Raw genomic sequence first — 13,926 nt, forward strand, 5'->3', positions numbered from 1 at the left:
CGAAATAGCATTTCTACTGAAGAACTCGGTACGCTACTTGCCGAGGTCCAGGCTGTGGTTAATTCCCGACCACTTACTTATGCCTGCCTCAAAGCCAATGAGCCACCGGCGCTTACGCCAGCACATTTCCTTATAGGCCAACAATTTACCTCTTTGCCGGATGGGGATCCAACAGAATATTCAGTGAACCATAGCAATGCAAAGGAATATTCAGGCCGTTTACCACACCGTCAAAGTTTGTTGGATAATTTATGGAGATGTTCGAGGCACGCGTATGTTCTCACTCTACCATCCGCACATCGTTCTCCTGGTTCTCCTTCTCGAAACTTGGCAGTTGGAGACGTAGTGATTGTGGACGCATCTAACATAGCAAATTTATGTGGCCTCTAGCAACAGCTGAAGAAGTTTACCTTGGGAATGACGTAATTGCTTGCGCTTGTCTGTTACGCCTGGGTAGCGCGAAAGTTTTGAAACGACCCGCGCAGATGATACACTACACGGAGATCGGCGCTACCGCAACTGAGGCCCGGAAGATGTTGGAACCTAGCAAAGAAGACCAAGGAAAAGCAGAAGGGACGACTCACTGCGCACCTGGTTTTTCTTCTTCTTCAGATTCTTTATGTCGCGAATAAAGAGATCGTAGCACAGTTCAGTAGGCTTCGAGTTTTTATTGCCGTGTGCTTCAAGATCGGCTATGTCGTGCCCTATCAACATCCGCTAGTAACGGCTCAAACAAATTACAAAATTATGGTTTTGAGTCCTTCTTACTGTTTGTTGACCCTGTCTGTGAAGCTGCTACGTCTAGTACGCTGAAGTGGTATTTCAAATTTCCAATAGCGACGTTCCCACTGAAGATACATGGCTTCATACACTTGACCTTTAAACGCCAGAGCTGCGTCTGCACACTTTTAAACGGCGCGCAGCCGGAGATAATCGCGGAGGCAACGGTTTGGCGGCGCGGATTGCTGCCTCCTACGAGACATTGCGCCACGCTAAGTGCGGTGCACCGCGCATCGTGGATCAATAGCTCAAGGGAATCAATGGCTGGCACACCTGTCTGGGCTATGTCTCGCTATTTGGGACGTTGGCACTATTTCACTGCCCTTGGTCCTTCGCTCGCCCTCACGCCTGCGTCTGGTCAAAATGAGCGTAAAAAAGATAATCATGTGCCTTCCTTTCTTCTATCATTGATTCGTTTCCTTCTCAAAAATTACACAGGCGTTGGTACTGTTTCACGTACGACATATTTAATTTCCTTTTCTATAGTACATGCTATACAGGAAATAAGCAGAACTAATAAAGCAGTCGGCTATCCAACGAGACATGGCGAGGAAGGAATAGTGCCAACACCGCCACTTAATTTTGGAAAAGAAGGCGTTCATTATACTCTTCCGTCTCTCTTTAACAGCTATGCCCTCATTCATTTTCATTTGTTTTCTTGTTGACACGAAGAACTTCACATTATGTATTTAAATAACATGCCTTGAGTTTACAATCGCTTACAATGGCTGTTTCATGTATTCCTTGCTATTTCCTCTCTCTACTTAATATACCTGTTTTCAATTGCCTAAGCTCTACTGCCTACCTGCTGAACATTAGTTTGGTAGACACCTCAAGGTGCCCATGGGCTCCTATTATCTACAAGCCCTTCAACTGTCTTGTAAGACAGTAAAATAAAATTGACGTTGAATTGAAAAAAAATAGTTAGGCGACTTAATTGACGTTTGCTTCTATCAACGCCATGAAATTCCTTAGCTACTGGACGGAACGGGAAGATCATAGGCAGCACTGGCGTAGCCAGAAGGGGGTTAGATGGTTCAACACGCCCCCCCCCCCCCCAAGTTTTTAGACTATGCGTGTATATATGTATACCCACACACAAAAGCACGCACGAGCATACATAAAGCATAGTTGAACGATGCCCCCTCTCCTCTCCCCCATATCCGAAACACATTTCTGGTTACGCCCCTTACGGGCAAAATCCCGACTCGTAGAGGAGCTGTTAATGCGTACCTCATAACACAATGCCTCACGCTCTAATAAATAGGCACTTTTGTCTACCGTGCTCACAAGCCCACCCTTCAGTTAATATAGACTTTGTTCCAAAAATAAATATTGACTCGCTGAACTTATTGCATGCAGCCAGTAAAATATTTCATAGTTACCAATTATAACGTATGCACAGGCATTTCAACTATACCTTCGCTGTATAATACGAAAATGTTTTGCTTGAGTTGAAAATATTTGCGTCTCCGTAAAACTGCCCCTAGAACAATATTTTGTGAAACTCCGTTCGGGTTCGTGGAAGTCAAAACATTGTTATACGTTTGAGTGCGTGTGTTCTCTCGGAGCATATTTATTTCAAACAGAGTAGAATTCATCTATTAAGTTCATACACCAACCTAACGCTAAATGTCAAAGATCAGCCACACATAGAAGCTACTGCTTAAATAGCGGCAAAAAATTTTGCATGAGAGCGCTGTGTAATCGACTACTTTATTAGTAACTGGGACGTCATCGCAATATACCCTTTTTGCTGTCTTTTCAGGGCGCGCCCGAAGGAAAATGGCACACTTTTGCCATCTGCCAGAATTTGGGACGAACACCACTGGTGCCCACCCAGAGTTAGTAGTGCTTCCTCATTCACACTTTAATTAAATTTTGCAGTGATATTGAGGATATAAGTTCAGTGCATTCTACTTTTTTCAAGTGCAGGCCACCGGCAGAAGTTGCATTGAAGCTGCTAGTGCCTATTAATTACTATATACTTCATCATGCCAACGGCTGCCAAAATTCCTAAAGAGCAGTGACTGAATTCAGACGTGTTTAAAACACTCAGTGATCGGTAACGTCAGACTTCACAAAACGAGTGACGTGTTTAAGTTTTTTGCCTAAGTTTTCTCTTTTATAGGCATGCTTGGTGTTGACGGCTCGGCGGCAAGAATTCCTTAAAACAGGAGACTTAAAGTAAAGCCCCCGAAATACTCAAGTATCCAAACGACGGATGTCAGGCAAACTAGTTACATAATAAAAACTTACATGTTTAAACTTTCTGCTAATCCCCTAAACAATACTTTTTCTCACTTTGATGCACAGTTACACATCTACTGGTAATTATTACGTTTGCAAATACATGTAGATGCCATATACGATATCAAATCACCAGAACAGTCATTCTCATAGGCTCTACAGCAAAATTAGCTGTCTTTTTTTAATCATGAAATCCTCTAAGCTCCCGTTGTTGCGGCTGTTCAAATGACCTTGGGCCAGGTGCTAGCGCCGTTATTCTGGCACTCGCTCAACACAAAAAACGAGACCATGTACCATCGTAAGCACTATGACAGGCAACACGCGAGCGCGTGGTGAATAGCCTCCAACCCCAATGCCACCGATACTCGGATCGCGCTGTCAGAAATGAAGTGCAAAGCGTGAAGCTTATCAGCGAACTGTTGTCACTCCAGCCACCCGTCTGTTTTTTTACAGCGAAAGCTGTTATGAGATCATTTCACCGGCCGTTTTTGGCGCCTTAGTTGTCCGCCGCCGCCGTCGCCGCCGGTGTCCGTAACCAGTATCGCTCGAAATAAGAAAAAAAAAACGAAATAAGAAAAAAACTCCAGGATGGAACGAGGTTTCGAACCTGGGCCCTCTGCGTGTGAGCCCAGTATTCAACCTCTGAGCCATGCCGGTGCTTGAATCTGCTTTGGAAAAAGGTCCTATACAGGCTTCATGTCGGGAAGGAACCACATTAGCATATGCAATATAGCGTGGTGGAAGAGTAAAATAGGAACCAAGCGTCGCACAACGCGAATTCTGTAACCAGGCGTCACACAATGCGAATTGCGCAACTAGTAGGTTGTTGAATGCTTCCAACCCATTACAAAGGTCTCTGCCATAATTCTTCATCGTCATCAGGCACAGCATCAACAAAGTGCGCATAATGCCTTACATGCGTTTAGCAGGTACCAACGCTTTCCGTAGAATGACGAAAAATGGCACAGTGCCTGCTGCCCTACTTCTCAAAAAATTACAATGATTTATAGCGTAGTGGGTTCCTCGCAAGTGCACTTGTATTGGTTGCCAAGGAAGCCCATAAGCGCATGATCCATTTCCTCGGGGTCTCAGTAAGGTTCTTCGCTCCCCCCCCCCGTCTCTCTGCCACGTCAACGTATGTTATACAGCATGACGGGAGAGGGAAATAGCGACCGGGCGTCACCCAATGCAAATTACATAACTGGTGGGCCGTTTAAAGATTCCAACCCATTACAAAGGGCTGAGCCATAATTATTCATCGTTATCAGTCGTCGCGTCAACAAAGTGCACAGAATGCCTTACAGACGTGTAGCTGGTGCCTCGCTTCTCCGCAGAATGACGAATAATGGCTTAGTAGGTGCTTCCCAACTTCACAAAAATTGTGATTTATGGCGTAGTGGGTACCTTTCTAGTGTACTTGTATTGTAGCCCCAAGATAGCTTACAACGGGCTCTAGAAACGCCGCTCTTCCAGCTTTCGCTGTGACTGTGCTGCGGGCTCAGCGCAGGCCTGGCCAATGAAGAATGAAGAACGATACTCGGATGGCGCTGTCAGAAATGAAGTGCAAAGCGTGAAGCTTATCAGCGAACTGTTGTCACTCCAGCCACCCGTCTGTTTTTACGACACGTGAAATATATGACAAAAATAACCGCTTGATATTGTGGCGCCACTAGTAGCAATCACGCGTAGCAAAGGCCAGCACTGTTTTTCAAAATATTATTTGCTGTATCTTGATTTTTTGTTTGTTGAACGCGCACACACAAACGAATCGAAAGGCGTCAATACTAGCACACTGCCGCGTTCCGCTTGGCCTACCCGCCTTATACTCGCGAGCGGAGCGTGATACGCAATCAGCTGCAGTTTTTTTTATTAGCAATAGCGAGGCGGACGTGCTGACATTTATGGAGACCGCGGCGCCCTTTCCACTTCTTTCCCCACCGCGGCCACCGCGAATCGGCCTGTGTCGGGTTTAATAAATGGTGTAAGCCTATTTGCCGCACGCTTGTGCGTTCCCCACTCTCACTAGAGTGTACTAGAATATCTACTCATACTGATCACGACAGTACATCCGGGCATCTAGCCAAAAGCTCGCAAAAGCATCTTCTCTCACACGGGCCCTTTCTGCAGAACCTCGTTACTTATGCTAGTTAGTGCCCAAGTAACTTTAAAAAATATTGCTTCCGGGGTCTCGATCTTCGTTTCCAATACCACTGAAGCTGTAACGTGTCATACTTTGACCTTTTATCTGCGACCTTTAATAGTGACGTTCGAAAGGCAGATACAAGGCGCCGTACCCTTGATTTGCATCTATTCGCCTATAGACCAGGTTACATGTTCTCGGAGGCCGGCGCAGGGAAGTATTGCTGCCCCCCCCCCCCCCCCGAGAAAGGGCGCCACGCTGCGTAATCACGCCGCGTGTATTTCGTTTGTTCGAGCAGAGACTTGCATGAGGGTTTATATATATATATATATATATAATATATATATATATATATAGTATAATATATATATATATATATATATATATATATATGTATATATATACATATATATAGATATATATATATATATATATATATATAATATTTATATATATATATATATATGTATATATATATATATATATATATGTATATATATATATATATATATATATATATATATATATATATATATATATATATATATATATATATATTATATATATATATATATATATATATACGCCGAAGCTTGCGCTAAGTCGCGCAAGGCTTGAAACAGCGAAACTGGACGATTCTGAAGTCTAATTTGGTTGCTTGGTTGTTACTAGGCTTTAGCTACATTAGTCACGACACGGATGTCCGAACTCTCGAACCGAGCGTTCGTACCGCTCATAGCTCTACGGGCACGTGACCGTTGGCGTAGGGTTTTCATCGCTTCGGGCACTTCTCGCAGCCGCCATTGCATTTCCCGTTCCGTAGCATGGCAGCTTCGCAAGGCGTGCCAAGCCTGAAGGAAGAGCGGAATCATAGGTGGCCTCCTTTGCTTCTTATCACTTTTTTGCCTTTCTGTGCTTTTCTTGTATCTCTATTTTTTATCTGTTTGTTTCTATTTCTTCCTTTCTATTTCTTTCTCTCTCTCTTGTTCTTTTTACCTTTATTTGTCGTTCTTTCCTTTCTTTCTCTCTGCCTTTTCTCTCTCTTTCTTTCTCTCTTGATCTTTCTGTTTTGTTTCCATCTCTTTCTCTCTCAGCTTTTTTTTCTCTCGTCCTGTGTTTCTCTTCTTCTGTGTTTTTTCTCTCAATCTGGGCGAGGCGGTGAGTGCGCGTACCTGTTCCGACGGCACGGCTCTCTTGGTTGCCCACGTGGCCGAGGAGGCGGGGCAACTCGCGCTTTGCGCACGTGTCACCATCACGTGGCACTGCTTCTCTCTTCCAAAGATACACCAGCGCCACCGCCGCATGGCGTTCTGATTGGCTGCATCAAAGCGGGAAGCTTCGGCGGGCGGAAAAAAAGATCGGTCCACGAGCGATCGGACTAGCCGCCTCGTTTTCCGCCCGCTTCAGCCGCTTCGCGAGGAGGTTTTCTCCACTTTCCGCTCGCCCGCTCCGCTTTCGCTGTGAACGAGCCTTTAGGCCACAGTATGGTGATGAGACGCTGCGGCAATCACGTTAAGATACAGTTGCGCCCAATATGATTTGCAACATGGTAGCTCGTGGAAACACAAGTTCAAAGATGGCGCGTGGCTACAACTTGCCTTAATTTCCACAACTAAACTTTATTTTCTTATTAAGGATCATCCCCAAGTTAGATGAACAGCATTTTGTTGTGGAAATAAGGAATAGTGAGAGCTGTGCGTGATCTTAAATCTTGTGAGGCCAAGCTCTCTCGTGTTGGAAGTCATATTGAGCTCGACTATACGTCCTCACTAACCGCTGAAACACACGCGAAACGCCGAGCGTGGCGAACGATGCTTTAGCGAGCAACAACAATCACCAAAAACGACAGGAACGCTCTAATGGGTGTGAGGCCCATTTTTCGCGGCATGCCGCAAAATTACACCCAATCAGAAGCGAGCCTCGCAGTTGTGGCGCCGCCTATCCCGCACACAAAAAATCATAATGCACGGCCTCTGCGACTGCACAGTGACGTGCACCCGTAAAAATCTCAGAGGACATGCCCACACAATAGGCCGTTTCGGAGACGCCGACAATACAGCTTGCCCACACTTTAATGCAGGATTCCACTCTACACTTAGGCCCACGACGCCCACAAAGTGGTACATAGAAGTCTAACTGTAGTCGTAAGTGCACTAGCGATGTCAAGGAGGAATGATTATTCGACTCTCCATCCGCACCGTGTGTGGAATAGACGAGTTCTGCGTGCGCAGTTATGGTGCGCGCAGCGCACAACCGGTTCGTGCGGATCACTGCTAAATCCACAAGAAATAAAGAGGAGATCCCTAGGGATCAGCCTATGAAGTGGTTTTACGCTGGTGCGTCAACGTGGTGTCAATGGGATTGCCTCGGCTGATTCGGTTGACAATTCTGGGGCTCGATGTTGCCGACATCTGCATTCGCTACTTAGGACACTCCTTTCCGGCCGATAATCGCAACACCGTGCGGCGCCTGCTTGCTGGTCCAAGCGTCAAATGATTCAATCACGTGCCTCATGACGGCGCACATATTTTTCTTAAACAACTTAAGTGCCAAACAAGACAGAAGTTCAGGGCAAGGTGCAGGCTTGAAGCGACGAGAAATCTTTGAGCAGGAAATGCCGCTGGAGAGAACGTTCGTGAAGTTGACTTGTCTGCGTTAGGGCAGCAGCATTGACTTGACGAAGAAAAAATTGCTTGTCGAAACGTTGGCCCCAGCGACATTCCTTGGTTAACGATTTCTCAAAGCATCAGTGAGTCCATTACTTGTATCTCGGTGACAGCATTAGAAGTAAAGGGCCACGATGTTTCAAACTGGCTACATGCATTTCCATGAACAGGAAGGAGACTATAACTTCTTGACATCATTTGAACTAGACGCCAAAAGTAAAAGATGAACAAACTGTGTAGCTAAAGTAACACGCATTCAAGCATTTCATTAAACGTACTGTGCCGGCTGCGGTACGCTGTCGTCATGATGAATTGGTCTATAGCGACATTGCGCTTATGTCAGTACAGTTAGGCTTGCAAAGAACTTGGCATGGAATTTGAATACCTGCACAAATAATGCACTCAAATACTTGTGCTCACCAGTTGTCACAAGGACACCTGAAAAATCTTCGTGGAACTGGAAATCCCTGGGTTAACACACCATAGAGCCTCGTAAATCATGTGATGCCCCGCTATAACCATATTCACCTAATACTCGGGTGGCCCCCTCGACATAGCTCCCTGCGGTTCCGATCGCAGCACGCCTCATCAAATGTCTTATCTTTCCCGTATTCATACTTGGTACGTCAACCGAGCGCAATCTAACTTGTAATATCGCTGAGCGAGTGGAAAGGGTGTGCGGAGGCAAGAGCTGCAAACATAAGTCAACCATTTTCCGCGCTTCGCCCAATATAAAGTTCAGAAAATAAGAAATAAGAAAGAAAAAAAAACTAAACAACCGTTCTGTACAGTTCAATCAAGCAACCAAATCTTTTTATTTGTAAAAACTCGGAATTAGCTCTCCGTCAACCTTGCCTGTTCGAACTGTTCGCTCGGTTGCGCAAGAGGACAACGCGAAACCTACGAGTCGAAGCTATGATTCACTAAAGCGACATTGAAACACGTCTTTCCGCCACGTGTAACAGGACTCTAAATCAAATGCTAGATTGTGCTACTAAACACACAGTGCAATATTATGAAAATGTCGTCTTATAAAGCTTAGAAATTTTCCCCGGCATCGCATTTCTTAACATATTAGCTGCTGTGTAGCTGCTCCGAATATTGAAAATTATTAAGGCAGCTTCGCACTAGCTTCGCACTGCGCTGTTCCTGAATGAACGGCGCAGTAGGGTGGCCTTCCTTGTTTGTCCTTAGTTTTTTTTTCTTTCGTTCCTCCTGCCTTTCCTTCTCTTCCTCTCTGTCTTTCTACTTCTCTTGCGTGTCTGTTTTTTCCACTTCTTTCTCTCTCTTTCACCACTTTCTATCTCTTTTTCTCTTTCTTACGTTTGCGTATCACTCTCTATCTCTCTCTATTTCTCGCTTCCTTCTTTTTTAACACGAAAGTGTTTTATGCCGGGGTCCACCAAGTACATCCGTCACGGATATGACGTTGATAAAATGGACGCCAACGGGTGAGAAAGAAAAAAACCAAGAAAAAGATACCCCGCTGGGAATCGAACCCACGACGTTGCGGCCGCGACGGCAAGCGCCCGACGCTCTACCGACTAAGCCAACTCGAGAGATGCTAGGCACAGCGCGAACGCGCCTTATATCTTTCACACCTTCTCTTTCGCGGCGGGCGGAGCGGGGCGGTGCCGCCGTCTGTGAGAGGTGAAAAGAAGTAATGCTTCACGATCGACACTTACTAGCGCTTACTCCGAGATTGCACGTGATATCGGAGGTCATGGTTAAAGCGTATCGATACCAGAAAGGTAGACTGGCCGCGCTGGCGTCGTCGAAGCACCCTTGACGCAGTTACGTTCTTTGCATTTGGATTCGTGTTAGCGTGCGTCGGCTCATCGGAGTAGTGCAGCTTCCACGTGCACGAACGGGATTTCTCTGCCGCCGACTGCTTCAATTGCGAGAGCACCGACTAACAAAACTGCTGCAACATGCATTGCAGAAAGGACGCGATTTCGACGGGCGAATGTCGTGCCTTGGTGGAGCTAGAGCAGCGCCTGCGAGACAGAGGCCAGCGGGACGCACGCGTTTGCGGCTCAGGCTACGAACCTCTACCTCCCGCGTTGCTGAAGTGCAGTGTGTGTTATGTATGCATGAGCACAGGCGTCGGCTACCCATTACTAGAAAGCGCACACCGTGCCGTTTCTCTCCTTAATTGACGACGCTTTGAAGAAGTGCATACCGGGTACCAATGTTGATTATGAGCTTGTTGATATCATCCTTACGCGCGATTCACGATTCGCTGTGTCCAAATATATGTTCACACCGTCAGCTACCTCAACGGTTTAATCATGATCATGGGCGTTAGTCGTCGCGATAGAGACATGCTGTCAACATGGGTGCATCCACGTCAAACGGTGCTATAGCTGCCAAACACGAATAGACATTGTACAAGCTCTCATATATCACTACACAATAAGCACTACTTCTGTGAAGGCACGTTTCACTTTCGTGTTATACCGATTCCTATGACGGAGGGATCAGCCATGTTTTTTCTATTTGTCTCTCTCTGTCAACTTTTTTCTCTCTTTCTTTGTGCTATTTCTTTTTCTGTCGCGAGATACCTTATAAGCTAGAGGCCGCTCATGATGATGGTAGTTTTTGTTAATACCTCATATTGAACATCCAGCTTAAACAGCTCCACTGCTAAAGGACTGTGCCAGTTCTGCTGTTTCTGTTTTAATAAATGCGAAGCATTTCTTAGCGAACCTTTGAAACTTTAGCGTTTTAAATGCGAAGCATTTCTTAGCGAACCTCAGGCACTTTCGCCGTTTCTATCTATCTATCTATCTATCTATCTATCTATCTATCTATCTATCTATCTATCTATCTATCTATCTATCTATCTATCTATCTATCTATCTATCTATCTATCTATCTATCTATCTATCTATCTATCTATCTATCCGCCGACGTCTGGGCGCTCTCCTGATCGTCTCCATAAATTGTAATATACCAAAATTGGCATAGCAGGGGATCAGTGTATGAACAACACGATTCACTGGTCATGAGATGAATAACGCAAAGTATCTGTCACGTACGTCATGAAACCCTTTCTCTCAGTCACCTGTGGCACACACCCGCATACCAGAGTTCATATTATGCGGGTATGAGCCACAGGTGATACAGTCACAATCAACACAGTAACCGCGAACATACACATTGACACGAGAATAAAGTGATAACCAACTTTAACCAGTGTCTTAACAGCGTTCTTTATGCACTGACATAGCACAGCACACAGGCCTCTATCCTTTCGCGTCCATCGAAATGCACCACCGCGGCCGGGATCGAACCCCACGACCTTCGATTTATCAACCGAGCACCGTAAAAGCTACACCACCGCGGCGGACGCAATGGAAGACGCTCGACTACCATCCACTCGTTCACGTGGTCCGCAACCTGGACCACGTGGATGGCGCGAAAATTGGGGTCAGTGCTTCCCTACAATAACTCTGCCGAGGGGACCATGCCCCCTCTATATTGCCGGTGACTTTATCATTGAGTTATCAAAACCCAACAACGCCTGCTCCTTACACTGCATGAAAGACTGCTAGGATGTGAACAGGGCATCACAAGACCTCGTTGCCAGGTCCACGACAGGAGGCATCATAGATCACTTCTTCGTAAGAGGCATCCACGATTTTCACCAGCTGTACTATACCTTGGACTTCATTACACATAGACTCCTCGTAGCCGCGATCACGAACGGATTCGATAACAGTGCTGTCCAGCTGCTGGTGCTCACTGATCACAGTGATAATGACCTTGCTAAAGAACTGTTAAAAACCCCTACCACACATGCACGCGAGTTCGTGAAACGTGCGTGCGTTGTCCGTCATAACGAACAAGTATAAGCAACACAACAACTGAAACGCAACTGTAACAACTGTAACTGTGAGCGTAACGTACGTGCAGTGCGCCTGCGCGTGGCACTCGGCTGTGTATATAACTAGAGAAAATTTTCTAGAAAGCTTAGTTGCACGTAGCGCCTGTCCTATATATCTGTGTTCCTTCTTTGTCCTGTTCGAATCCGTGCTATCCATTATTGAAGAATATAAGCACTACATATCAGCTTCCCGTGTCTGGTCTTGGTAACACTCATGTTGCTGCTGCCATCGTTGCGCAACTGTAAACAACTGGTTAGGTAACACATGGGCGACTCTTCAACATATGTGTGTGTATACCATTTGCACAACCTCTAGGCTCATTCCGTCACGTTGTGCTCAATGTGAAAAATTACGACACAGCCACTTTCTCGCGCATGCTTCGCATAACATCGATTCCCACGGTACGTGGGATCTGCCGAATTTTTTATCCGCGTATCTATCTATCTATCTATCTATCTATCTATCTATCTATCTATCTATCTATCTATCTATCTATCTATCTATCTATCTATCTATCTATCTATCTATCTATCTATCTATCTAGCCGCCTACGTCTAGATTCTCTCATGATCGCCTTCTTTACTTGGTGTTGACCAAAACTCACATGGGAGGGTAAGAGAATTTGACAAATTTGACTGTCTGGTCATGACATGAATGACGTGAAAGTCCTTTCGAGCACATCGTCAAACCCTTTCCTCTAGACACGTGTGGCACATACCCGTTTACCATGGGCCGCGGTGTACGGGTATGCGCCACAGGTGATTGACAGTTTATATCTAGCAAGGAGCAGCGAGAACAGACATCGGTAATTTAAATGCGAGAGCGTTAGGAAAAACCGACATCGGCAGAGTTGACCCGACGAATATAAAGAATAAAAAGTAGGATCCCAGCAGGAATCGACCCCGAGCATCCTGCGTGGCAATCAGGTATTCTAGCACAGAGCCACGCCAGGTCTATAAAGTGTTTTGTAAAAACAGCCTATGCAGGCGTTTCATTGTTGCAACGTTAATTGTGGTTGTGGTGATGGCTATCTACTTTTAGAAGAAAGTTTTCAACGCTACATATGTACCCCTACGATACAGGCCTCATATCAGATTAACGTATGTGGTTCCACTGTTGGCTCCGCTTTTATAGATTTTTAGTCTAATAAAGTTTACATTTGTATTCCTATGATTTAGCAAGCTATACTGAAGCATTGCTCAACCTCGGAGGAGTACATTACCGAAAGTTACATATGATATTCAAAATATTTTAAGAATAAAGTGCACTTAGTTTTGATAAGACTGACGTATGTAGGGTTGACGTACGTGAGGGACGACATTACGTCGCCCCATAAGTTACCCTTAACACGCTAGTGTTGTCCACGTGCCTGGTAAGCCCACGATGTGCACACAGCTACTGAACTTAGAAAAACACGTCGACCCACCTTGTAACGCTTGGCTCAAAGCCATAAAATAATGCATAGAAGTACTCGCTGACTGCTTAGCATGAAACCGATTCCCACAACGCGTCGGATCCGCCGAATTATTATTTGGTTTTTTTTTTTTTACCGCAGTATTTCTCGATTAAAACTTCATAAATAAAAATAACGTTTTCTTCTGTTCCAGTGCTCTCATGAAGGTGATCCCAAGTGCGGGCCTTTTTGTACATGCGTGAAAGGACAAAATACCGCAAGATATTTCTGCGTCAATTTAGCTGGTGGGAGGCGCTAAAACGATATATGGGAAGCACCGTGGGAGCGCTGTAGGAACGCTACAGGTTCTCAAAGTCACGGCATCTAACAACATGTGTATTCTCGATTATTAAAGTCAGATCATTTATGCAATGTTTATTATATACATTGCATAATGATACTACACAATAAAGCAATCGAAACTGGATTTCCCTTGAGCGTTTTTCTACACCGTCTTGACGATGCTGATGGGGGTCAATGTCCACATAGTTTTAATATCCGAGCAACTTCCTACGCCTACCTCGACCAACCCTACAGATTGAAATAAATTGATATTTGTCCCAGCCGACACCACTAGGATTCAAACCCATATGACAGTACCACGTCCGTTAGAGCGCTGTCTCCGCTAACCACAAAGCTATTGTGAAACTTCCCTCCTTTGAAATCAGTCGGTCTAATAAAAAACTACACATTTTAAACAAACATATTTGAAGCACCATGTGGCAATATCCAAACGCAGAAAAGCAA

The 13,926-nt window shown here is 45.2% G+C and overlaps 1 long non-coding RNA gene across 1 annotated transcript; it reads left to right on the top strand.

Annotated features, from left to right (window-relative positions):
• The first annotated feature begins 2,541 nt into the window (after positions 1-2,541).
• LOC119388854 (uncharacterized) lies at positions 2,542-13,606 on the top strand. The gene is made up of 2 exons (XR_005182863.2): positions 2,542-2,624; positions 13,334-13,606. It is a non-coding gene; the product is annotated as an uncharacterized LOC119388854 (long non-coding RNA).
• The last annotated feature ends 320 nt before the right edge of the window (positions 13,607-13,926 follow it).

The sequence above is a fragment of the Rhipicephalus sanguineus genome, chromosome 4 (assembly GCF_013339695.2).
Source record: "Rhipicephalus sanguineus isolate Rsan-2018 chromosome 4, BIME_Rsan_1.4, whole genome shotgun sequence".
Classification (NCBI taxonomy): domain Eukaryota; kingdom Metazoa; phylum Arthropoda; class Arachnida; order Ixodida; family Ixodidae; genus Rhipicephalus; species Rhipicephalus sanguineus.